This window comes from Monodon monoceros, unplaced genomic scaffold, assembly GCF_005190385.1.
Source record: "Monodon monoceros isolate NGI ecotype Baffin Bay Population unplaced genomic scaffold, NGI_Narwhal_1 Super_Scaffold_16, whole genome shotgun sequence".
In the NCBI taxonomy this organism is placed as follows: Eukaryota; Metazoa; Chordata; class Mammalia; order Artiodactyla; family Monodontidae; genus Monodon; species Monodon monoceros.
This window is the reverse complement of record NW_021703772.1, coordinates 569,101-593,466: the sequence shown is the minus strand read 5'-3', so window position 1 is coordinate 593,466 and position 24,366 is coordinate 569,101. Positions and strand designations below refer to the sequence as shown.

The 24,366-nt window shown below is 44.5% G+C and overlaps 1 protein-coding gene across 3 annotated transcripts in view; it reads right to left on the bottom strand.

Moving 5' to 3' along the window:
- The window catches only part of HDLBP (high density lipoprotein binding protein), a 67,901-nt gene that overhangs the window by 42,589 nt on the left and 946 nt on the right, over positions 1 to 24,366 (bottom strand). The window contains exon 2 of one of the 3 annotated variants that reach the window (XM_029225529.1): positions 9,958 to 10,030. The exons of the other annotated variants lie outside the window; for them this stretch is intronic. The gene's annotated coding sequence lies outside the window, so the exon portion shown is untranslated. The remainder of the gene's footprint in view (positions 1 to 9,957; positions 10,031 to 24,366) is intronic. 3 annotated transcript variants of the gene reach the window in all.

Genomic DNA, 24,366 nt, shown 5'->3' with positions numbered 1-24,366 from the left:
ATATACATTTATACAAAATATTTAATATATAATTTATATGTATACAACAACTTTTATACAGAAGATCAAGGGCCACAGACAACTCTGAGGAAAACAAGGTGGGGAGGATATGCCCTCCCCAATCCAAGATTTTCAGCTGCAGTAATTCAGGCAGTGTGTGCTTGTGCAGGAGCAGAGGCAGAGGACAACGAAGCAGGTGAGAAAGCCCAGATGTGGACATAACAGACAGACTCATTAGAGGTGACCTCCTGCATGGACTACACAATCAATGCCTCCGGGAAAACTGATTACTTACATGAGAAAAACCTAAGTCCTTACCTCACACCACTCACAAGGCCAGTTAAGGCTTGAGATGCAAATACTGTGAGCGAACCCCCTCACTTCTAGATATATACTACAGGAGAAAGCTGTCCCACACGAGTGAGAGAATCATATACAAGAACCACATCACAGCCAACAATTGTAAACAATCTGTCAACAGATGAACATGGACAGACAAACTGAGGTGTGTAACCTAGGCTACTTACCCTCTTTGCTTTACCTACCTACCTGACAGGAACCCCTCCAAGCAGGGTCACGTTGATGGGGGTCAGGGGGCATCGCTGTGGCTGTGGGAGTGCTCAGGTCTGATACTCCCTCGGCAGCCCTGCCACCCTGTGGGAGACTGGTGCTAAGGGCGGGGGTGTGGAGCACAGTTTGCTCTCCCACACTGTGTGGTGCTCAGGTTTGGGCAAAGAGTATGCCTTCATCCTTTTTTTTTTTTTTGCGGTACGTGGGCCTCTCACTGTTGTGACCTCTCCCGTTGCGGAGCACAGGCTCCGGACGCGCAGGCTCAGCGGCCGTGGCTCACGGGCCCAGCTGCTCCGCGGCATGTGGGATCCTCCCGGACCGGGGACACGAGCTTGCGTCCCTTGCATCAGCAGGCCGACTCTCAACCACTGCGCCACCAGGGAAGCCCCTTCATCCTTCTGAAATATACTAGTAAACTCCTTCTGTGATTAAGCTTATTTATATGTAGCTATAAATATAAACTGTAGTGTTGACCCACGTTGACTGGTAGTGCATTCTAATACTGAACACCTAAAAACTAGGTTCCTTTCTTTGGCTCAGAGATAGTGTTTATTACCATATGTATGTTCAACTCAGCAGCTTTGTTCCCCCCAAATATAGTAGTACAAGTTCAGACGAGAGAGAAACAAATACCTGTGGTCCATGTTTTCCTTTACCTGGCTTTACTCTTTCTCCACTAATTCTATCAGCGTCACTTCTTTTCAGGAAGTGACACAAAAGGGTAACTTAGAATTTTCTTCAATGACATGTATTTCTCCATAACGTGAAATTAGGTAACAACTAAGTTTTAGCTAAGTCATGACAGGTGTCTCTAGTGAGAAGAGACTGTGTAATTAACACCACACCTGTCGTCAGGACACCTACGTTCAGAATCTTGCCAGATACTACTTGGGTCACCCCGGCTGGTTGTTTATGCTCTGACTTTCTACGTTTCCCACCTCTATCAACTTCTGAGGGCTTTGTAAATTGTTAAAAAGATCAAGGAAGATAATCTGCTCTATAGTAGGTATCCCACTGTTTGGGGATATTAGTGTTTAATTCCACTAAATGAACAACACATCACCATGTTCCACTAAATGAATACTCTAGCACGTTAATTTTACAAATACTGAAATAATCAGCAATATCTTTCCACAGATGAGTAAAGAATAATATTTATTTAGAGCCTAAATCAAGAACAAGTGTCAGATAAATACACCTTATAACTCTTTTTAAAAAGCAGATGGGACAAAGGTTAGTTTCAAAAGAGTAAGTGAATGGATTTCCACAGAAATGAAATGAAACCACTCTATAGAGCCATGCTGGCCAATACGTCCTGGCGATGTGTGTCTATGGACACTCGAGACCTGGCTAGTTAGAACTGATACAGACTGTAAGGCTAAAATATACATGGGTTTTGAAGACTTAGTACAACAAACACAATGTAAAACATCTTATTAATGATTTTATGTTGATTACATGTGGAAACGATAACATCTTGGATTAGGTTAAACAATATATTATCAAACTTAAATTTCACTTGTTTCTTTTTACATTTTAAAGATGGAAACCAGAAAATTTTAAATTATACATGTAGCTCTTATTGAACAGCAGTGCTATAGTCGGTTTTCCAAATCAAGGCAGAAAGGAACGTAACCTGACAGAAAGTTTTTATTAATAAACTTTATACAACAGTCTTAAAAGAAGAAAATCTCAAGTCATTTTTTTTTTTTTTTTTTTGCGGCACGCAGGCCTCTCACCGCTGTGGCCTCTCCCGTTGCGGAGCACAGGCTCCGGAGCGCAGGCTCAGCGGCCATGGCTCACGGGCCCAGCCGCTCCGCGGCATGTGGGGTCTTCCCAGACCAGGGCATGAACCTGTGTCCCCTGCATTGGCAGGCGGACTCTCAACCACTGCGCCAGCAGGGAAGCTCTCAAGTCATTTTTTACAAATCTCCTGTTTATAATGAATAAATTTAGAGTAGGAGAAAAAATACAAAATGGGTACTTGTCTTAGTCACGAAAGTATCTCCTCTACCACAAACACCCAGGGGCACATGGTAGAGGGTATAGTCTCAAAGATCTGAGAAAGAAGTGGCCAAGTGTAGTTTACAGTATTTCCAAGCACTCTAACAACCCATTAAAAAAAAAACAGCAAAAGATACAAAAATCTTCCATGGAAATGCAGGAAACATTTAATTTGTACCAAAAAAATAGATTTGAAGGTAGGATGAGACTCTTTCACCTCTCAAATTGGCAAAAATAAAGTATGAGGACAGAAACGGTGTGAGCATACTGGTGTGGCTGGAAGAAGAATAACTGAGTGACCTTTCTGAGGAGCAATCTGATTACACACTGTAATTTAAAATACAAATTTTGGGCTTCCCTGGTGGCACAGTGGTTAAGAATCTGCCTGCCAGTGCAGGGGACACAGGTTCGATCCCTGGTCTGGGAAGATCCCACATACCGCAGAGCAACTAAGCCCGTGCACCACAACTACTGAGCCTGTGCTCTACAGCTCGCGAGCCACAACTACTGAAGCCCATGAGCCACAACTACTGAAGCCCGCGAGCCACAACTACTGAAGCCCGCTCGCCACAGCTACTGAAGCCCGCTCGCCACAGCTACTGAAGCCCGCTAGCCACAGCTACTGAAGCCCGCTCGCCACAGCTACTGAAGCCCGCTCGCCTAGAGCCCGTGCTCTGCAACGAGAGGCCACCTCAATGAGAAGCCCACGCACCCCAATGAAGAGTAGCCCCAGCTCAACGCCAACGAGAGAAAGCCCGCGCAGCAACTAAGACCCAACGCAGCCAAAAATAAATAAATTAATTAATTAAAAAATAAGGAAATAAAAGTGAAGAGAAATGTTTCTGTGAACACTAAGTTTACCACATTGAAATTCTCAACAAAGCCAGTTTGCTTTAAAAAAAAATGTCAGGTGAAAAAAAATCTTAAAACCCTCAAGGAATCCTGCGTTCTAACTGCTTTATTAAGTGTCTTAAATTCTTGATCTGATGGTGAATGTCCTAGATGACGTATTATATGAGCTTGGTTTATGCAAGAAGAGATTACGTAGGATACAGTCAGCAGACACTCAAGTACACACAGCCCTGCATCAAATGATTGGTGAATGAGCAAACGTTCCCCAACTACACCACGTACCCAGTATCCGTGTCAATAAAGGGGCAGCTCTATGTTATACCAATACGTAACCCGTGGTGTTAGAGAGACACGTTTGTCTATGCAAAAATAACTCTGGAAGGACACTCAGGCCACTGAGGACACAGAGTTCTGTGAAGAGGAGAAAGAACAGGAGCACAGAGTCGGGTACTGAGAAGTGTCAGGGCCACAGGGTGAAGGACGGGGGCTGCACTTACTGACTCGAAAAGTCAGCAATTTTACTGTTAAGTTGGTAGGTGAGGATACATAAAAGCATATATTTCATATACCACTTACCAAAAAAGTGTGTTTTATTTAACAGGTACAGAAATTATGGATGGACATATGCTAAGTGTTCACAAGAGTGTATATGGGGAGTGTGGGGGGGAGAAGCTGTATTATATGACGCGCCTCACTTTTTCAAGAAAGATACTTCCACTTGGAGGGAAACAAAGGTGCTATTACGTGGCACTAGCTACTATAAATGAGTGGAAGCCTGAGTCACAAGGATTTTCTTTTCTGTTTTATTAGACCATGTTACCAGCAAGAAGTCTGAAGTGAGCTTTTTTGTGGTGAATTTCTTTGTGGAGGATGAGGCTTTCCGTTAACCCATTAAAGCCCTTGGGAATCGGAAGGCACCTGCGAGCTGTCTCTAAGTGTCTGGAGGGCAGCACAGAAGGCCGATCTCTGCCAGCAGCCAACAGCACAACTAGGAACGAGTACAGACACCTTTCACCTCAGCACAAAGACAAAGGTCCCCGAGGGAGCACACCTCGCTGGATCTGCGCCCTGGAAACCTAGGCAGAGCACTTCCCACCCGGTGACGTGCTCCCCACTGGGCGACTGTCTGGATTAGATGACTCCTTAGGTCTCCGCCTCGACACGTGTCCTTGTGTCCTTAAAGAAACCAACCACTGCTTCTAGGGAAGTGCATCGTGAGGTCTCTGAACACCATGCTTCAGAGCAGCGCCTCTACACACAGGCTTGGAGGCCCACCCTCCTGGCTCAACCTGGAGGGCGTTTCTGGGAAGAGAAGGATGGGATGGAACGGCCACGGAGGAGGGCTCTGGCTGGCTCTCCCCCTCAGTCCTACAATTAAACTACAAGAAACAAAATAATTCCAAGTTTGACCTAGGGCAATATACTTGAAGGTGTTTTTTTCTTCCTACAATTTACATAGAAAAGTTCCATGAGCTAGAATGAGCTTTTAGCTCGTGTTTATAAAAAACTTTGCAATGGATACAAAGCTAGCTAAAGCTATGGGTGGATACTTAAGAATTAGAACCAGTCCTGTCCAAATAGAAATGAAATGCTTTTCTACAAAGGAAGAAACAAACATCAGAAACATCAAGTCTTCGGACTTTCTCCTCTGCAGGGTGTTAAGCCTCCGTGGGCACTCAAGTGCCATCTGCCTGGTGACACTGGGCACATCACACATCTTCAACTGACCTGTTTCCTCGTTTGTCAGACGAGGAGATGGGATTCCATCATCTCTTCCAGTACTACCTTTCTGAGTCTCCCAATTTAAATCCCTTTAAATCCCTCACTTTGGGATTTAAAGACCTCCTAGAAACCCTTAATGATACAGCTGTCCCCAACCCCTCAAAGAACTAATTCAACATAAAGGCACAGTAATACAAAGTACAATGTACAGGGACTTCCCTGGTGATCCAGTGGTTAAGTCTCCATGCCCCCAATGCAGGGGGGCCGGGTTTGATCCCTGGTCAGGGAACTTGATCCCACATGCATGCCTCAACTAAGAGTTCACACGCCACAACTAAAGATCCCACACACCACAATGAAGATTCCACACGCGACAAGGAAGATCCCCCGAGTGCCACAACTAAGACCCGGCACAGCCAAATAAATAAATAAATAATTTTAAAAATTTAAGCATTAAACAGAAACGAAACAAAATACAAGGTACAGACCAAAGCAGAGATATTTAATCTCTGTCCTGAGTCAAACACCTGAGATCCAGGACTCAGGGTAGACCACCATGCTGTAAGAGCATCTGGGGTGCAGGACCTTAGAGGTTTCATCTGTCAACAGAGAAGGCTGGACAGGGCACGAAAAAACTGTTAACCCTCCCACTAGAAAACCGGTAACAACCAAAGAGGGGAGGAAGAGAAAGACAACCTATCTCTGGCCCCACAGGGAGCCAAGGATGGGAAGCAGGTGGGCAGCAGGGCCCTCATCAGCATGGTGGTGCCAGACTAAGGTGAACGCACAGAGGCCAACTCCAAGCAGACACGAAGCACCCACTTGGGATGAACTCTAGCTACCGTGTGAAGAAACAATTGTGGAAATGCAAGAGCAGAAAAAGTGAGAAATAAAAAGCTGATGAAGTCCGGAAGTAACCACAAATTCCCTAAGGAGGAGACTGACTGGATAAACCATGCTATGTCCATGCAACAAAATAACAGGCGGCCTAAGAGGCATGCATGGCAAGATCTCCATGCACTGTTACGCATGGTCTCTAGGGACAAGGTTAGTGAGAAAGGGCGAAGGAGGCAGGAGGTGCAGAGTAAGCTACCTAACTCCAAGAAAGTGTCGGAAACACCAGTGTACCTATGTCTGCTCGTATTTGCAAGAAGAAACAATGGGAGGCAACACTGGGAGAAGAAAAGGGAGGAGGGACAGGGATGGACACAACTCATCTGAATATACCACTGAGTCCCTCTGCCTTTAGAACCATATAAATCAGAGAAGAACAAACTCTAAAAACAAATATGTCCTGCTTCTCTGTCTTAATGGTGTTTACATGGTTGGGTTCAGTTAACATTTATGGCTCAACGAATTTTCACTAAGGATTTGCATAGTTCTCTGTATGTTTATTATACTTCTTTAACACTTTTAGTAAAAAAAATTGAAATGAACCTAAATAACAATGTCACAACAGTGGCGCAAGCATCAGAGAAAAACATAACTTTAAAACACAGTAACTTGACAGTATATTCCAAGTGGGATATAATCTAATAACATCAGTTACTATTATGCTAAAAATATTTTATGTTGTAGGATAAGGTTAATATACTTAAAAAACAATTTTCAGCATTAGCAAAAACCATGTAGATTTTTATTTGAATTGGAAATATCTATACTCATGATCGGTTCCTAGGCCTGTCTGCTACGAGAAGCAATGCAGTGGCACTGGGCACCCTGAGCACACAGACTGTGGCAATCAACACCATTCCCCACTAAAAGGAACCAGGCTCCTTGGAAAAATAGCTGAGTCCAGGTCACAAGATGGGACATCTCGCTGTGGCAAAGAGCAAGGAAGGAGTCACAGACTAATGGGGTCACGTCCAAAGAACACAGAAGCCAACTGGGGGGAACAATATAAGCATCAAAAATTGGCTTCAATGGGTTGAAACACAGTTACATGCACATCTACAAGTTTATAATACTACGGGGGGGGAAAGCAACAAAAATGCATTGTTGCTTTGGAAGTTGCTAGTCCAAACATATTCTAAATATGAATAAAGCAAAGAAATCATTTCTCCTTTCTCTTCAGGAGGAATTGTATTTTAGAGTAACCAGAATTGATCAGGGAAACCTTCTTCATGTAAAAATGCCAACAAATAAATGTAGAAACAGATAGCCAGGTACTTAGCCCTGGAACCTGTGAATGATACAAATGAATAAGAGTTAAAGTTAAGAATATTGTGATGGGAAGATTATCTTGGATTATACAGGTGGGACCTAAATGTAGTAAGTATCCTTAAAATCATGTGCTTTAAAGATGGAGGAAAGGGCCGCAAGGAATGCAGGCGGCTTCAAGAAGCTGGGAAAGGCAAGAAATGGATTCTCCCCTAAAGCTTCCAGAAGGAAGCCCTGCTGACACCTTGACTTAACCCCAGTGAGACTGGTTTCAGCCAAGTGTGTGGTAATTTGTTACACCAGCAATAGGAAACTAACACACCAATGAAACAGTGAATATAAGCAAAATGGCTATTAAGCCCCTTAGATAACTGGTTGATAAAAAACTTTATAATGAGGGACAGAATCAGCCTTCAGACACTTCATTCACTGATCACTTGTAACATAACGAAGAGAAAGACAGCCAGACATTACGCCTCCTGGTATAATGCAATATGAAGTACACAGCACAATCTATGATGTGTTCTTGACACCCTCCCTACACCAGCTTTGCCAAAACAAACAAACAAAAAACCCCAAACCCAAAACAAATAACCACCCCCAAACCAATTAAGCATCTAAACCTAGCTACCAGTTTACAGAAAATATGAGGATCAGAGGAATATACCACATGCCACCACAACAATACAAGCAACCAAATGCAGAATGTGGGAAAACCCACAGCACAAATGGCCCCGCTGCTTTCATAAACAAGAAAAGGGATTGTTACAGATTTTAAAATTGTTTAGATTTTTAATGCAGTGTGGACACTTTCTGTGGGTTTTCTTTGACTCAAACAAACCAAGTGTAAACACATATTTTATGACATTTGGAGAAAAGTGAACACAGAATAGATACTGGATGATACTAACAAAATATAGTTAATTTTGCTAGGTAAAATTTCTTTAAAGCCCTCATCTACTGAAGATACATGCTGAAGTATTTACAAGTGACATGAAATGTGATATTTGCTTTAAAATACTCAAACTCAAAATTAAAAGTATGACAAGTGCGGAACAAGCAAGGAAAGATAAAATAAAAATGGCAAAATGCTGACAACTCTTAAAGTTGGGTGACAGGTATATGAAATATCAATATTCTCTCCTATTTTGGGATATGTTTGAATGTTTTCCTAACAAAAAGGTGTAAAAAAAGAAAAAGATCAAAGAGCACTACTTATCAGGGCATACAGGATGCTACCAAAGCTATACTCTGAGGATGAGTCAAACTTGTAAATTTTATTATAAGAAGAAATGAAGATCAATGAGCTAATCAGCATTCAAATCAAGATGGAAAGAGAAAATCAAAGAAAGTACATGGAATAAATAAACGAAGAACCGGTGAAATAGAAAACAAAAACTAACAAAATACAGCTGGTGTGGTCAATCAAAACCAGAATCAGTTTCTCTGAAAAAATAAATTAAAGAGCAATTAACTCTGTCAAGTCTGATAAAGACAAGGAAAGAGCACACAAAGAATACAAGTGCACAATGATATAATATTATCCTTGCCTGGTACTGAAATAAGAAGTGTTATAAATGGCAGTAATTTTATCTTCTGGTAGTTCGCAAGGAAGTAGGAGCTTCTTTGCCCCATGAATTATTTTTGTATCTCACTGGCATCAATTGGGTTCTGAGCCCATCAGAGGACCAATAACTATAGTCAAGGGGCCAAGGGGATGGAATATGTCTATTAGCTACAGCCAATCAGGGTCCACCCAAGCAGCTGGGCCATTTCAACCAAAACACATGGCTTGTACATGGTAAAAAGGGGGGCTCTCCAGAGGAAAATTAGGGCACTGCTTTGCCTCCCCAAAACAATGAGTGGGTGCTGCACAGAAAAGAGATTATCAACTACAAAAGAGTTTACAAACATATAAAATTTTAAACAAAACACCAGCACAGTAAATCCACTCTAAATTTAGAGAATAAGGCACTGTGACTAAGTAGGTCTGTTCTAGGGATGCAGTAAGGATTCAATATTAGGTAATGTATACATCTCACATTTATAGCTCAAAGGAGGACAAAAAAACATATATACATGACTGATAGATGGCCATTTAAAAAACATCCGTCTGACTGATGAAATTCAAGCATCTATTCCTTGCTTCCCATGGAATGTAACTTCAGGAATAGAAGGAAATGGCAATACGAAGAGTATTTCCCAGAAGTAAAATGTATCACAATTAGTGAAAGGCCAAAATTTTCCTATTAAAGTAAGTAACGAAACAGCAAAGACGTCTACTGTGGTCAAAGACTGTCAAACACACAATCTAAGGAGAAATAATTACGCTAAGACACAAATGCCACTATTTGCAGATGACCATCTGTCTAGAAAACCCCTCTACTATAATGAAAAGCTAGGAAAACTGAAGGGAAATTCAGTGTTAGCAAAACAACACACACACTAGATGCCCGAGTCATGGAGCAGTTTCATCATCCAGGACACTCATCACAGAGATGTCTGTTTCCGCGCCCCCCCCCCCCCCCCCCCCCCACCGCAAGTTCATCTACACCCTCAAGGAAATGCCAAATAACATCTGCGGTAGGCTAAACAATGGCCACCCGAAGACGTCAGGTCCTGATATTTGGAATTTAAATGTTACCTTACCTGGAAAAAGTCTTTCCAGAAGTGCTTAAAGATTACCCTGGATTATCTGGATGGGTCCATTACAAGTGTCATTCTGAAAGAGAGGCAAAGAGACAACACAGAGGAGAAAGCTTATATGAAGGTGGAGGCAGACACTGGAACACACAAGCCAAAGAAAATGGGAGCAGCCACCAGAAGCTGGAAGGGGCAAAGGACAGTTTCTCCCCTAAAGCCCCCAGAAGGCGTGTGGCCCTGCCAGATTTTACATTTCTAGCTCCAGAACTGTGAGAGAATAAATTGGTGTTGTTTTAAGCTACTAAATTTGTGGTAATTTATTTTCGCAGCCCTAGGAAACTTAACACAACGTCCCCGTAGGTTTTGTTTTTCAATATATACACTGTAAAAAAGACTCCCAAATTCACCTAAAAATAAAATTGTTCTAGGTTATTTGGAAAAAAAGAAAAAAAGGGGGAAAAAGAAAAAACATTCAACCTGAAGTTAAGTAAAGCACACCATAAAGCAACAGTAATTAGTACTTGGTGGTTTTTGCTAAGGAAAAAGAAAAACTCATGTGTATCTATGAGTTTAGCATTTGAAACAAGTGCCATTTCAAATCAGCAAGGAAGGATAGACTAGGCAGTAAACAGCGCTGGGCCCATTTGCAATCCATTTTGGAAAAAATATAAAGGTTGATCCCTACCTCACACCATACGCCAAAATAAAATTTCAGCTGGATTAGAGATCTGGCCATAAAAAATCAAGCCTTGAGGAATTCGAAGACTGGGGAGAAAAACCTATGATTTGAGGGTGCAAAGGCCTACTGATAACACAGACTGTAGACATCATCAAGGAAGATACTGACTCATTTGACCCTATTAGAGCTTAAGAATTTTGTACAGTAAAGGCTATCATATAGAAGTTAGGACACAAACAGAGTTTTTCTCTGGTTGGGAAACATCTAAATAGACTAGGACCTATCAACACACAGTTCATGGAAAACTAAGACATACGGCACATAAACCCATGAACAGGTGTGTTCATCTTCATTCTGCCCTTATACTATGAGATCTACAAAGATGAACAGAAGTGATGCAGATTTTGAAATGGTGAGGAAAATTGGCTTCTCTATCGTTGAGGATGTGTAACATTAGAAGGCAATTTAAGAACACAAATAATCGGGCTTCCCTGGTGGTGCAGTGGTTAAGAATCTGCCTGCCAACGCAAGAGACACAGGTTTGAGCCCTGGTTCGGGAAGATCCCACATGCCGTGGAGCAACTAAGCCCGTGCGCCACAACTACTGAGCCTGTGCTCTAGAGCCCATGAGCCACAACTACTGAGCCCACGAGCCACAACTACTGAAGCCCGCCCACCTAGAGCCCGTGCTCCGCAACAAGAGAAGCCACCGCAATGAGAAGCCTGCACACCGCAACGAAGAGTAGCCCCTGCTCGCTGCAACTAGAGAAAGCCGGCACACAGCAACGAAGACCCAACACAGCCAAAAATAAATAAAATTAATTTTAAAAAAACCCACAAATAATCGACATACCCATAATCCAATTCAGTGATAACACTCCAAAGAACCTACTCTCCAGAAGTACCTGCACAAGAACACAGAAGGCATAGGCATAATAGGTATAAGAAGGCTCATAGAAGCATGGTGACATGCAAAGAACTGGAAAAACACAACTGTGCACCAGTGAGATAGTGGTAACTAACTACACAGTGACGCATCGATACCACACAGCAGGCATCACCAACAATGAAGCGATGGCTCAGGGAACAGCCTCGAAAGGGCAAAAAGACAGTGCACAGAACTTTATTTCTAGAAACTGGGATATGAGTTCCACAAAACGGGGTGTCCACATACCTAGGGTATCAGAGGCTGAGTGAGATGAAGAGAGCAGAGGGTACCTGTGCAGAAGAGGGGGCAGCAACAGGAGACTGGGAACACACACGGTGACTAATCAAATAAGTAAATATATTAGGGACACTGGCACCTAGGATTGTCACTGTTGGAAAAGGGAGCTACCAATTCAGAAAGGGAGAGACTGGAACGAACCCTGTGGTATTAGATAGAAACCGAGGTTCTAAAATGAACTCGTGTCTTTCAACATACAGAGATGTAAAAACAAACATGTGTTGTAAATACACAGGCATCTGTATATCTGTGTGTGCATGTATACATGTATGTGCACACACACCCACACACACACACTCCATCTCTGTCCACTAAGAGGGCCTGAGTGCATTAACACCCCAACAACAGCCCAACTGGTGCCCACATTCTGCTTCTCTGAGTACCAACGGTTGTAAAATGGAACCGGGCCTCCTCAAAGAAAAGGCTGATTTCAGGTCTGGGGCAGGAAAGCATTGTACATGAAGAGCCCAGAGTACCTTGCTGTACCAGAAAGCAAGAAGTATTAAATGAATGATGGGGACTTATCCAAGCAGCTGGCTTTAAGGGGCTCCCACTGGCCAAACATGGGAAAATACGAACATCAAAATAAATAACGATAATAAAAGATGACAGTCAACTGAATAAAATGGGAAGCTCTTAGCCTGCACTGATATAAATGAGCAAATCGAAAGTCTGATAGGAACAGATACTTAGTTTCAAAAGCACCTCCCCCCACAGTATACTTATTAATCACAAAGACTTCACAGTGGAGAAGCCTGGCAGACACCACCTTTATCAAGTGAGCCAAGCGGGCACCACTGGTAACGGGACAAATCGAAATCGCGCCCCATCTGATACAATGCCAAGAGAAGAACCCAGCACTCCTTCTGTGCTATTCCAGCCGAAGATGCAAAACCTGAATCGAATCAAAAGGAAACAGACAAACCCACTCTGAGGGACACTCTGCAAACTAACTGCTTGTGGTCAACAAGTGTCAAGGTGAGGAGAGTCAAGGTAAGATGGGGCAAATGCTCCAGTGTAGGAGAGACTAGAGACCTGACAAGGAGTGTCAACACAGGGCTGTGAACTGGGTCTTTCTGGTGAGGCGTGAACTGGGTCTTTCTGGTGAGGCGTGAACTGGTCTGAAGGTAGCAAAGTATTCATGTGTGTGAGCGGTTGTACTAAGCATCTTGTTTGCAGGAAACACACTGAAATAGCCAAGGGTGATGAGGTTTCATGTCCCCAAGTTACTTGCAGGTGGTTCAGAAAAAAGTGTTTTGTACCATACTTGAAACTGCTCTTAAAGTATGAGAGTTAAAAAACATTTTTTTAAAATAGAGGAGAGTACTAGTTTTGTAATTAGAAAAAATAAATGCCTTAATTTGGAAATAAACACATTGAGGTAGGAGGGGGTGGCAAATGACAGCGACCATCCAACTCCAAGTCAAACCCAAGTTTAATAATGTATATCTGACTATGAGTTCACCTATTTACATCAGGGCACTTCTCACTCACATTTTATGGAGCATAACAAAGTTTTACCTAAATTTTATAATACTGTGATGACACTAAAGCCTGTTACACATCATTTTATCAAAGTTCATGAAAGCAGATTTTTATTTTATTTTTTTAAATTTTTAAAAATTTTCTTATTTGTGATTTATCTATTTAACTACCTATTTAACTATCTATTAATGTCTATTTATTAACTTACTTATCTATTTACTTACCTATCTATTTATCTGTTTACTTATCTATCTATCTGCCGCACCACCGCAGGCATGTGGAACTTTCCCAACCAAGGATCAAACCCGAGCCCCCCGCAGTGGAAGCATGGAGTCTTAACCACTGGACCATCAGGGAAGCCCAAAAGCGGAATTTTAAACCATCAGACAGTGTCAAGAAAGCTGCTGACAGCGCCACGTCAACATGCTGAGCAGCACACCCCAAATGACGTCAGGGTCCACAGCGGGACTCCCCGCCGGCTCCTGCAGAGGAGGAAGGAGGCCTGTGGGAGAGCAGAGGTGCTCCGAGAGCTTTTCAGACACCACATGCAGAAGGAGCACAAGGGACGTGCCCATCTGAGCTAGCCACCAATCACAGACTGTTCTCTGGGCAAGAAGCAAAACTCAGAGACACCAGCAGCTGGAGCCAGCCATGCCACGTAAGGGACCGTGGCCCAAGGAGAGGGGAGCGATATTTAGGCTGGGCAAAGAGACTGACCACTCAATCAACAACGGCTTAGGGCTTCCCTGGTGGCGCAGTGGTTGAGAGTCCACCTGCCGATGCAGGGGACACGGGTTCGTGCCCCGGTCCGGGAGGATCCCACATGCCGCGGGGCGGCTGCACCCGTGGGCCATGGCCACTGGGCCTGCGCGTCCGGAGCCTGTTGCTCCGTGGCGGGAGAGGCCACAGCGGTGGGAGGCCCGCGTACCACAAAAAAAAAAACAAAAAACACAACGGCTTAAAAGAGAGAAAAACCCTCACATACTCCTACCACTTCAGGACTGGGGTGAGGAGATAACAAGACAAGCAAAGCTAACTTTGTGAATTAAAACAGTCCTATAAGAAGCCTTCTAATGCATATCCAGTAAGTTCTAAATAGCCTAAAACCAAAATCATACACCTTCAATAAAGCCATATACCAACTGACACCAAAAACCTAATTACTATACAATCCTGTGAGATTTTATGGAAATTCCCACAGATCACCACTGAATCCTTCACATGCCATTTCTTCCTTGAAGATTTGGTCCTAACACTACCCACACAGTGTGGAACCATCCAGAAGAAATCAAGGGCTGGAGGTTTACACACACTCTCTCCAACTCAGCGGCATCTCTGGCAGGTAGGCATACCTGAAGCCCCAAGCAACCAAGGACGAGAAGATGAGGATGTCACGCCACGCTGCTCCAAAAGCAAAGGCATGTCTCACGGGTCAAAGGAAAGCCAACCCGTGTTTTCAAAGATCAAAAAGAGAGTGTTGCCTTTCCCAGTAACACCATCGTTTCCTCCCTGTCCAGTCTTTCAGAAAAGAGCTACACTTAACCCAATCTCAAGGGCACACAGTGATCATCTCCAGCACCTGTGAAATTAAGGGATGGCTCCAAACAGCAGCAAGCCTGATGGGTCACCTGGTCTGGACGTCCCAGAGACCACCAGGCTGAGCTTAGGAGCCAAGGGGCCCTGGGCACAGGCAGCCTGACAGCACTGCTGAGCTCACTGCTCTGGCGACAAAGGCAATACAGCACTTTGGTCTCAGGGGCAGGAGAGTCAGCTCCAAGCAAAAGCAAATGTATCAAAACGGAAGCCTTGTTTCTACAGAAAAAAACTGTATTCTTCAAATTGATCTCACACACACAGATTTAAGCCTGTGCTATAAGAACACCTAACTAATCTTACACTTATGAGAAAAAGTCAAAACAGTCAATATAATTCAGTAATTCCATCTGAAAGGTATTTATAAATGAGCTAAGTATTAATAAAATTAGAAAGCATGTCACATAAAAGTGAAATGCACAGTAACATACAAAATAAAACCGATTAGGATGACGCATCATCCTTGATTTTGTTCGCACCTGACCTGTCATCACCTAACACCCTACGTCCAGGAGTCAGTGCACCATCTCAAGTGAGGGAGAAGCGAATTTAAAGTCCCACCCAGACACCTCAAAGCCTTCTATTTATAAGTTACAGGACACCACCAAGTTAGAGTTAACACGGTTCATAACTGTCAGAATGGTACATCAGAAAGACAGGAATGATCACACAGAGCCATCCTTTCCTCTTTTATTACTCTTTTTAATTTCTAAAGAAAAAGTTAAAACAAGGACGAAAAGCTTTCAACTCTGTATATCAAGGAATCAGAAACCACACCCTGTATACTGAGAAGGGAATCCTGAGAGGCAGAGCCACTTCTCAACAAGTCACTCACCTCAACCAGAATTTCAAAAACAGGAAAACATGCCAAATACACGACATCCTTTCAAAAATTGTTTCTTCTAGCTCTACAGTTGCACGGCTTTCTCATTCCCTCTGGCCTCTGCTGGTCCTGAGGGGCCCAGCGGTCAGGGCGTGTTCGCCAGCTTCCATTTCCCCCAAGGCTGTCTGCTGTGGTAACCTCCTCAGGAGCGCAGCTCTCTCCAGAGCCTCCTGATGGAAACCTCCTAAGAGGCCAGAGCAGTTGCCATGCAGGCCGTTGCTACCAAGGCACCAGCATGAAGACTGCTTTCCCTCCCCCAGGAACCATCCACCCAGAGGTCTGTAGGATGACTAGGGGCAGGGAGCTCGGCACTACGCCCCCTGGCGCCTGACCCTCGTTAGTCCAAGAGATTCCTGACTCACAGCGCCCGCCCTCCCAGTCCCCTTTCACTTAACTCCAGTCGCCCAGGCCAAGCGATGCACAGGCCTAACGGGTGGTGCACAGAACTTCCCTGCAAGGGCACAACAGGTTATGCAACAGAGATAACGCTGCACACTGAATTGCCTCTGGCCAAAGGTATTTCCTTCCTCCAGAAAGAAACCAACAGTAGTAGCACTGGTCCAGCCTGCACTGTGTCTAGAAGCTGTAAGTGCTGTTGATGACCTTACAGCTGGGAAGACAGTGTATCCTGCCCGTGGACAGAGCTGGGACTGCTACGCAGAGTTCTCCCTCAGCCAGCAGAGCGAGGCCAGCTCAACCCACACCCCAAAACAAGATGCTAGAAGCTTAGAGAAAGGAATCATGCCGATAAAGGTGAGACAGCATAGAAAACAGGCAGGAGGACACTTGGCTTCCCAAGCATTGGTGAGCCCCACGGTACCAAGCTGCACTGCCACAAAGAAGGCCCGTGCTCAGCATGCTTCCGGATCTCAGCAACGTGCCGGCCAAGCACATCCAAGCCTCTGGAGAAAGCTGAACTACAAAACCATCTGTGAAGGCCAGAGTCAACGGTGGTTGAAGAACACAAGAGCAACAGGTTGAGATGTGGCCTGCAGACTGCCTTATTGCTGTGTCCAGCACACCCCTCAGAGCCTAGAAAGCTGCTCTGGCTTGCAGCAGCCCATGGTAATTCACCAAAAGGCAGGAAAGACAAGAGTCCAGAATCAACACTGTCCTGTCTGTTCATCCCCTCCAAACACACAGGGCACCTGCCATAGCCAGGACACCCTGCTGCGCCAGGGGGTCCAAAACAAGAACAAGTCTACCAGTGGCTTATCCTGTAACCCAGATGAAGGGTGGGGCAGGTAAAGCTAAGCAGGGACTTACCCCACCAGACCTGTGTAGTCATATGATGACGTCACGGAGGCAGCCAGAGGCGGTGGAGCTGGGTTGCTGCGATAGGAAGATGGAAACACCAGTCCAGCAAGAGTGAAAGCTGACCCCCTGACGGTGGCTGAAGACTGACCGACAGCAGCCGTTTACAGGTTACTGCAGAGATGGGCCCTGAGTGCTCAACGGCTTTAGGTCTGGGACTCTGATTTGTTCACTTCCTTCCGGGAAACCTACTGACAGATATGTACTTGGTGAAAAATAAATGCCTGATGAGGAATCAATGATACTCAAAATTCTAAGGGACACAGACCAATTTTAGTGTGTTTCCTTCAGGGTAGAATATCTACCTTGCTACAAAGGCCTGGGTGGCCCCGCTCCTGGACATTACATCACCTCTGGATCCCAAATTTTAGAGAAACTCTAGAGATGCTGAGAGGAAACACTAGGTAAATTGTCAAGGCTGAATGTTTAAATGTGTGAACTGAAAATGAGGACCAAGGCAAGGAAAAAAAACATCCTGACTTCTCTGTGCCTCTGTCTCCTGTCCTGCAAAAGGGAGCTGACATTAGTATCGGGTCACTGTGAGGATTATGAGAGTTTACATGCAGTGCTTAGCCCAGGCCTGGCAGAGTAAGCCTGGGGAGAACTTTCTGTGACCATGGCCCTCCTCGGTATCTGTGACAGCCACGAGAACTCTGGCAGTGCAGGCAGCATAGCCGTAACTCAGCTGCAATTACCAGTGGCCTCACCCTACCAGGCTCCACTCTCCTTGACTGAAAAATGGGGCCTGTGACTGCTACATCCTAGAGCCCTCCAAGGACGGAGCCGGTAAAGCAGGATTTCTCAACCTCACTGCTGCTGACCTTGTGACCAGGCAGTTCTTCCTTATGACCACACAATTCTTCCTTGTGGGGGCTGTCCTGGGCACTGCAGAATGGTGAGCACCTCTGGCCTCTAACCATGAGATGCCAGCAGCACTCCCAACTCATGACAACCAAAAATGTTTCCAGATATTCTGGGGTGGGGGTGTAAGATCACCTGGTTGAACCATTGCTGGAAGTAAAGGTCATGATGCCTGGTGTGTAGGAAGCAACAAAAAAAGCTTTAATAGGCAAGGCTTTTTGTATCACTCGTGCATCCTTGAAACAGATCACAAAACGGGATGCTGTATGAGTGACGATTAGCTCCAGGTGTCACCCTTCCAAGTTGAAAAACTAAGTTTCTGATAAACTGAATTGAACAAGGGCGGGGGCGGGGGGGGGGGCGCGGGGGGGGGGTAAAGGGAGGGAGGAAATGAATGAAGGAAAGGAAGGAAGGAAGAAAGGAAACAAACCACCTCAGAGACTCCTTTCTTATCTTTGAGAGGAAGAAGCTAAAGTCCTACAGATCAAGAAACACTCAAGGGCTTCCCTGGTGGCACAGTGGTTGAGAGTCCGCCTGCCATGCAGGGGACGCGGGTTCGTGCCCCGGTCCGGGAAGATCCCACGTGCCGCGGAGTGGCTGGGCCCCTGAGCCATGGCTGCTGAGCCTGCGCGTCCGGAGCCTGTGCTCCGCAACAGAAGAGGCCACAACAGTGAGAGCCCCGCGTACTGCAAAAAAAAAAAAAAAAGAAAAAAAGAAACACCCAAAATCACAAGGCTGATTAAGAACAAGTTTAAACTGAAGTACATACAGGTCTCCTGACTCCCGCTCCAGTGGAGGACTACCTTCCCCACCTGAACAAACATCTCCACCCTCTGCCCTGTCTGGTAGAAAGAACCAATGCCTAAGACCCAAGCACCGCTGCATGTCTGACAAAGTCCACAGCCAGGGACGTCTAAGAATAGCAATTCACACAAATAAAAGGCAAACCTGAGAGCGCTTTCAGAAAAGAATCCATCCTAATTGCTCAACGGCACTTGCTCCCTAACTACTGGCTTCTGCATCAGCAACTTCCTGCCTCTCCTTGACCTAGACGAGGGCTGCTGTTCCAGCTGTGGGGTCTCAGGGCACAGATAAGCCTCCTGAGAGGATACTGCACCCATGGCAGAGCCTGGGATGGAACGGGCAGGGGCCATGGGGACTACATTCATACCAGTTTTATTAACTGATAGTATGAATACGATAATACGGTCGACCAAAGAATGATCTTTAGCATAAAAATATTGTAAAACACAACAACAGAAGTAAAAATTGGCAATCTTCTTGATTCTTCCTCAAGAAATATCTCCAAAACTATTGTTTTACCTAATATTTTTTCTTGGATATATTAATACATGGTCTAAATAAAAACTAAGATCACATTACATGCATGTAATGCCACACTTACTTCCATTTAAAAATGCATATGGCTGTCTTTCCAAGTTTTACACACAAGTTTACCTATGTTAACGACTGCACGTTGCATGGAATAACCATAAAATAAACCCCCTGCTGATGTTGTTTTGTTTTTTTCCGATTACAAGCACTGCAGAAAAGAGTACCATCTGCTCACTCGAGCCTGTACCTCGACAGGTTAAATTCCTAGAAATACAATTACATGATTACAGGAGATGCGTGGATAGGCACTGCAAAGGCAAAATTTACCCTCCCAATGAATTAAACTATTTACACTACACGACATTGGGGTATACCTGTCCCCCTCACCTTCGGTAACTAAAATGGTCACGTTTATTTTCCCCAGTCTATAGGGGAAATATGATTTTAATGTCAAGTCTTTGATCATCAGTGAAAACTAAAAATCTTGCTCTGCATACCGGCCCTGTGAGCTTCTTGACTGTGAAGACCGGCCTTTCACAACCTCCGTCCACTTTCCTACCAGGGCCTTCAGCACACATTTAAGACAATGTAAAACCCACAGCTGGGCTATAAAAGGTGTAGTAAATAACAGAAGAACAATGAATTTAAGTGCAACTCAAGTTGTAAGCTAAAAATAACACTGCTAAAGGGCAGCCAGGCAAAAGTAGTAAGAAAATACTGTCAAAAAGGACAGTTTTCTGTGTTCTGTTTTGTTTTTTTTTTTTTTTGCCTTTCATGCCTCTTAGCCAAAGAGTGTGGTTATTTTCCCCCTTTGGAAAGGGAACTAGAATCTTTGGACTGGGGACACCAGTTACAGTGGAGTGATGGCAAACGATTCTGAAGACAGGGGAAGTAACTTCTTCCATAGTTATTGCTAAAATTGTGGCCTTCTCCCCTCACTTGGCCCCCAGGCAAGAGGCTGGGAGGTATTTCTTTGGAGAACCCAAAGAGACTTGAAGAAGCTGACAGGGTGCTGTAAGGAAATGGCCCAGCCAGATGCCTCTACAGCGAATGTCACAGTTGGCAAGCCCCAACCAACCACAAGCTCCGAGTCCCTCTGACATGTAAGCGGGCAAGCAAACATCACCGGATAGCCCAGAAAAGGCGGATATGAAAGCCAAAATCGCAACACAAAAAGCAGCCAGAAGCAAGCAGTGACTTTTGGTAAAAGAAAACTTTGAAACTCACCAATGTCCTCAGAGAGATAAGAGGAGATTCCATATCCATGGAACAAAAACAGGAGGTTATAACATAGGAACAGAAAGAATAAGAGAAATCTCCTAGAAACAGAGAAAAACTCAATAGAAGCGCTCAAAGATAAAGTTGAGAATGTCTTCCAGAAAGAAATGGGAGGGCTTCCCTGGTGGCGCAGTTGTTGAGAATCCGATGCAGGGGACACGGGTTCATGCCCCGGTCCAGGAAGATCCCACATGCGGCTGGGCCCGTGAGCCATGGCTGCTAAGCCTGTGAGTCTGGAGCCTGTGCTCCGCAACGGGAGAGACCACAACAGTGAGCAGCCCGTGTACCGCAAAAAAAAAAAAAAAAAAGAAATGGGAAACCTAAGAAAATCAGACTGTCAATCCAGAAGGTCCAATAGTTGAATTCTAGAAAGAGAAAGAAAGTGAATGGAAAGATATGAAGGTAATAAATCAAGAAAAACGCCCAGCACTTAAGAACAGAAGTTTCCAAAATAAAGGGGCCCAAAGGGCAGGCAAGACACTAGATGAAAACAGACTCCAAGGGACATCACTGCACTGGGTGCTCTGAATTTCACAGAAAATCCCTCAAGCTTCAAAAAAGAAAACACAGTCACATATAAAGGCTCAAGAATCAGAAAGCTCTAACACTTCAAGGCTAACACTGGGGGATGGAAGACAGGCAAACTGATGTCCAACCTCTAAACACAGGTATATGGGCAGAATAACACACTCCAGACATCCAGGCTCTCAAAATTTTATCTCCCAGGCAACTCCTTGAGGAAGAGCTCCATCAAAATGAGACAGTAAAAAAAAAAAAAAAAAGAAAAAAAAATCAAGAAAGAGAAAGACATGGGTTCCAGGAAACTGAGGGCAGTGAGATTCCAGCAGGTTGGAGGTCTGCGCCTACTGAACTTGGTTGAAAGGAGATTTAGACAACTAGTGAATTTGGGGTTGACTTTTAGTGGCAAATGCATATAAAACTAAGAAAACAACAAAAACCACCAATAAGAACTTCAGGAAAAACAAAAACTTCTCCAGGAAAAGAAAAGTAATCCCATCACACCATTTGGCCCAACTGTGAATGGTACCAGTAGGCAGAATATAAACACTAAATACCTGACAGCAAATTAAAGGTGCACCTGCTTTGGGCAGCCATGCATTTGTCTGCAGGGCGAAGGCAGAGGGGTGAAAGAAAGTGAGAGACATCGAGTAGAGAGGCAATGTGTGGGACAGGGGAGGGAAGGGCAGGAAGTGAGCGAGTCAGGCGTGGATGTGAGAGATGGAGGCAAAGACCAAAGCCAACAGCTAGGAGGCCAACGTGGGTGTCCTGCAAGGCAGGAGACATGATGGGAGGAAGGAAACTGACACTTTTTCTTCCTTACAAGCTTTTCCAGATTTACTTGATCTTTTCAAAAGTATATGAAGGTATAACCTTGATTTGAAGTAAAATTAAGTTTTAATGTTAAAATCCAAATGAGTGCCAATAAACAGTATTAAGGGAGAGTATGCATGGCCAATGCATTGTTATCAAATTAACAGCAAGCATCAACAAGATGACTAACATGACAGGATACCCAGACAAGTCCGGCTTGTCTTAAATGATAGTTGAGGAACCTTACCTCACCGGGTAAACAGCGGCCGACTAGGAATATCACCTCTAAAATGTCTCTGATGTTAGAAATACAAAAAGGAAAAAAATAAATGAAAATCCTGCTTTACCACAAAGTAACTTGTGTAATCAAGTTTTTAAATGTTACACACTGAAGAAAGTTTAGTTCTTTTCTTGGCTTTCAAATGTTCAATGTTGTGGTGCCTTCATAATTCAAGAGAAAAGGCATTCTGACACATTAAGGTTCTTTGGCTGTCTTTCTATACTTGGTCAAAACGTTTGACAACATGCTCCTTGGACTTTTTGCCACCAAAAGTCAGCAACTGAGAGTTCAGCTGTGTGCTATGTTTCTTCCAGGAGCTTGGTTATTTCTTAATAGAAAAGGGAAATGCCTTCCTATGATCACTAGCCCTGTGAGATGCATGTGTGCTGAATGGGCCATACCAAATGTAAGTATCACTCTGTACTTTAAAAAGTGTTCTCTGCTCAAGCCCTTTAGGTAAATAAGTTTCAGCTGCCAAGCATTAATGGTGAGTCTACCTGATCCACTTGTGACTAAAGATCACAAAGTCATCTTGGTGGACTGTGTAATCATTTGAAATGCTGTCCAAGTCAGTGTCTTAGGGCATTAAGTCCTTCACCATTTGAGATGCCAGCAGTGTACCAAATTCTCAACCTCTTGCCCACATATGCCACCCCCTAAGTGGACAGCTGTCACTTGTTCCCTTTGCATAAGCTAGTCTTCTTGTCTAGAACAGCCCATCCTGCCAACTCCTCCTGGAAAAACTCTTATTCATCTTCTAAACCCCAGTTTCAGAACCACATTCTTTGTGAAGACTTTCCAACAGGTAATCACTGCCCCCTCTGTCCTACCTCCACTCCTTGTACATACTTCCATTACTGCACTCAGAACACCGTAATCTCTCCTTTACAAGTGAATCTCCCCTACCAGACCATAAACTGCTTGAGGAAAAGAAAAAAAGTCTGTGTCCTCTTTACCTCTGCTGCATCCCCAGAACCCTTAACAATGTCTGGCACACAGCCATTTCCAATACATATTTTTTTGAAATATTTTCTACTGTGGAAGAAGTAAAGCCATGAGGTCAAAGTCAGACCGCCAGAAACCCCAAACAACAAATCCAAAGGAAAAAAAATACTTGATGATTCAAGAAGAAATTCTCCCATCAGGACGCTGAGAAGTCAGCCTGGCCCCCTGGAGGGGGCACTGTGACCGGGTTCCAGCGGGTCCTCGAGTGCCCAGGAATGTGGGCCAACGGCATCTTAGGAGTGCTCTCCTTACACGCTCTGCTCCTTTACTCAGGTGACCTCAGCCTGATTAGAGAAGAGGAGGTAAGCCCCAATCGGGACGTGACACACAGCAGAATTAATAGTAGTTACACGGAAGTTTAATCTTCACTGTTTTCAATGGCTTTCATATTTTGTCCTTCAAGACTTGAGGGGGTATGTTCAGTTTTCTCCAAACCTAAAGCTCTCATGACAGGTGGGTGGTTGATGTCTCAGATCCAGAGAACTGGGAGTTCAAATGACGGGAGCCACTCTGAACCAAATACCTTCTCGACCACTTTAACACTGCTTCCAAACACCCTAAGATTAAGCGCACTTCATAAGGGCAGCTGGGGTTGCTTAGTGTTCAAAGTGATCGAATATCAACCTGAGCACTAGGCTTCAGCCAATGTCTCATCAGCCCGGGTTCGCTCCCATAAAAGAACACTGAGATTATTTTGCAGAACAGCACTACCAGTTACCTCAGACAAAATCCTAATTGTGACTCACCCCGTGTTAACAGGGCCTCAAGAAAGCTACCTGCCAAGAGAGTGCCTGTCCGTCCTTAGTTCTGCGGCAGACACCCAAACGCAGGTGAAAGCAACGCAACGCCTGAGGGTTTTCGGCAGCTCTGCAGCTGAGGACCAAGAAACCCCGCAGCTCAAGGGTAAACCATCCTGCTCCTGAAGATTCCTCTAAGACTCATCTACACTCCTTCGGACGTTTCATCTGACCATAGCGTTGCTTAATAAAACACAGAGGTCAGTTTTTCTTTGGTCTTACGTGGTGCCCGGACACCACGCACAGGCCGACTTCCCCACCTCCTGAGTCGGCGGGGAGAGGACGCCTGGCCCTGAGCACTTCGCCACTTTCCAAAGACACCCTGTCAGGACGCCCTACGGTCACAAA